This window comes from Lactuca saligna, chromosome 6 (assembly GCF_052625555.1).
Source record: "Lactuca saligna cultivar CGN05327 chromosome 6, ASM5262555v1, whole genome shotgun sequence".
Taxonomy (NCBI): domain Eukaryota; kingdom Viridiplantae; phylum Streptophyta; class Magnoliopsida; order Asterales; family Asteraceae; genus Lactuca; species Lactuca saligna.
Genome location: NC_136422.1, coordinates 86,905,374 through 86,908,820, shown reverse-complemented (window position 1 = coordinate 86,908,820; position 3,447 = coordinate 86,905,374).

The window sequence follows — 3,447 nt, the reverse complement described above, 5'->3', positions numbered from 1 at the left end:
TTCAAAACTTGCCCTCAAGTTCTGGAATTTGTAAAGTTTTCTCTTATGAATACTTTAATTCCAAGTTAGCCCTTAGAATTTTAAAAGTTAAAATTCAACCCTTATACTTTATAATATTATAAGTTAATAATATATACATGTATAAGAGTAAAGTCCGTCTTACCGCTAGTACGCCTCATTCACGAAGCCGGTCTATAAGGTGGGTATAAGGTTGTTGCCTATAAAATGGCAACTTAATGGGTGTCCACTCTCACCCACCGCTTGCTTGACTGGTGGAGGGTCGTTAGCCGAACGGGTTTGACAGGACTATAATTCTCCCTTCATTAAAAGTATTAACGATAAATACTAAGTAACTAAACTCTTATAAATACCCAATCTTAGTTACTTAGGAAAATGTGAAGAAGGTGCTAATCCATGAAATTACACTTTGCACTTTGTTTAAGTCGGTTAGTGGAGCGTGTGTGGTTAACCGGCACACTAACTCGTATTTAACAAGGTAGGCAAAGGGTAACTTAATGTTTATCATAGTATCGATGGAGCGTGTGTGGTTAACCGGCACATCGATTGAGGGATAAACACTTAAGGGTACCAAGTAATTTGCATGGTTACTTCACACTTTGTTTTGTGATCCTCGGCATCCCAGTCACAAAACCTGAAGGGCACACTCGAGATTGAAACATGCCATTGAACAGTTCAATGAATCTCAAAAGATCTAGGAATTTCAAATCCAATTAAAACCTAATAATACATTTCGTTTATCTTGGTGGAAATTGGTGAATCGTCATTCACCTACCTTCAAATTGTTTTATAGCTTGGATTACGGCATACCTCTTCTAAGTTATAAAATAGTTTGTTGGGTCCTAGCCTTAATATTTCATATTGGGGACTTTAAGATCAACTATCTTGAATATCTCCCAAAACATGTGTGTTTTAGACATTTATGATCTTCCCAAATCTCTTGAAACAAGCTTTCCAAAATGAAGATGATGTCCCATGGAAATCATACTTCTGTCACCTCCTCCAATTATTCTCCTTACCCCACAAGTTCTTTAAAAGTTTAAAGTCACTCGAGCCCTATTGGCAAGTAAAGGTCTTGGTGTGGTCACATCTTGGAGATGTAGTCACATATTGACAAGCCGGGAGAGTTGGGTGTCAAAGTCTTGAGAAAGTTGGTGGTTCAACCACTTTCTAAGTCACATAGTGAGTTCCTTTGGGACACCTATGAAATAGACTATGACAAGACCCTTAATGATCTTATCTATTGTTAAGATCAACTTCCTGAAACTTTATGGACATTGACAATGGTGACACTGGAAATACAGAAAAAGCATTCTCTTCCCAATGGAAAGGGATCGGCCATAGTCAACTCGGTTGAACAAATGGTACAGAGAAAAGCTAAGTCTGTGATAATCCCGTGTACCATTATCAAAGGGTCCATATGTTTATATTGCCAAAGAAAGGGTCATTATTTGCGAAGCTGCCAAATTTACCTAAGGATGTTAAAGTCAATAAGGTTGACTCTACTTCAGGTAAAGTCCACTACTCTAACTCTGTTAAGTTTCTATTATGAGATTCCTGATACATGATGTGACTGGGTCACATGGTGATGTTTTAAGAATCAAAGAAAAGTGAAGAAACTTAAAGAAAGAATATGTTGAATCAGATCGCGTAGATGGATTTCTATCGCATAGTTTGAAGATTTGATTCTTGAGCTACTTCTTAGGAGTTATGAGATCTTGCTTAGGAATAGATAACAACAAGTTTTCATATGGATTGTAAGGATAAGTTTTTCCGCATAGTTTTAAAATAAAAGAAAAAAATTTTGGTTTTATTTATTTTAAAATATCCTTACAATGGCATTTGAGGAAAAATTGTTGCTTATATGATTCCATTAATAGCAAGAGTGGAAATATGAAATTGATTCCTTCATTTGTGGTAATGTCTAAATTTACCAAATAAGGAAAGACTCTCATCATCCAAAGTCTCAATTGGACCAGGACTTGGAATCATGCAAGTTCTATAGCATGATGAATGAGAACTTTCAAGTATTGGAAAATTAAGACTGATTACTTGTTCACGTGAATGTGTGAGTCAAGTAATGGACTAAGGGATCGAGTACATAGTCTTGTGCACTGATTAAGTCCACCACAAAAGATATAAGGCTATTCGTCATAGTTTACTAAAGCTTAGTAAATATGATTATACTTACAAGCGTAAGTGTAACTCTGAGACATTGGAAAAGGTTCCAATGCATAGCAGAGCGAATAAGAAGAATCAAATTAGGCAGAAGGATAAAAGTTTCTCAAATCTGAAAAGATGGGAGAGTACTTTAGTATCAGTTTGGTGATCATCTTAATGATTAACAAACCATATCAAAATTAGTTCTCTAAGGAAGTCTTAGTGCATTCTTATGACTAAGAAGAAGGGATCTTGAATTGTTGAAATGGTTAAATCAAGAAGATGAGTCATACTTCGTTCCAATACAAGTCTTAGAGTCATACTCCAAGATTATAATTTGAGTGACACGTCTTTAAGAAGGTTTAAAAACACTTATCAAATGTAAGAGTAAAAGTTTTCTACTCTTGTACATTTGAAATTGGTAAGTTGTGATGTTTTGGATAAAACAAAGACCAACTAAGGCCAATTGTGTGAAGTGTTTGTCTTGATTAGAATCCGCACGATCTCTTGGATGTTTGACAAGGGAGTCTTATAGGTCAAGAGGACAGTGGGAGTCTTAAAGGTCTTGAAGGTCTCAAGAACTAATCAAGAATGAAACCTGAAGTTCCTCACTAGCACACAACTTGAGGTTTATAACCTATCGTGTTGACATATTCTGTGCTCATTCCAATCAAAGTTGGCTTTGCATATGAGTTCTTAGAATTCTCAATTGGTTGCACAACAACTTGGAAGCAATGGCAGGCCCTTGAGCTGCCAGGTGGCAAGAAGTTAAGATTGAGTTCAATCCATATGAGTTTGGATTTGTCATAATTCTTGTCATGTGACTATGGTTATGACAATTCACATGGATAAGAACTCATACACCATTAAATCTAAGTGTCATAAGGTTTCTCTCCGATTCATGAAAAATGATGGTGAGGAAACACTTCCACTAAGTAGATTTTAGCTAGATAGCAATTGTGATATTTGCATTCTCAAAGTCGTTAGTGGAGCGTGTGTGGTGTACCGGCACACTAACCTGGACTTGTGAGAAGTGGCAAAAAGGTCTAACCATTATGATTACGGCATCCCTCTTCATAATTGTTTAGACACACAAGTGTGCTCTCTAAGGGAAGGTGTATGATTTTGATAAAGTTCTATCAAAACAATCCAGTATCAGAAATCTGAACTTTGTTTAATAAAGTATTGATTTCTAGAAGTCTAGCTGATTTCTGAGTACATGTCAAAGCTAGTGGGAGCATAAGTGTTATGCTAATAATCATCATGTTA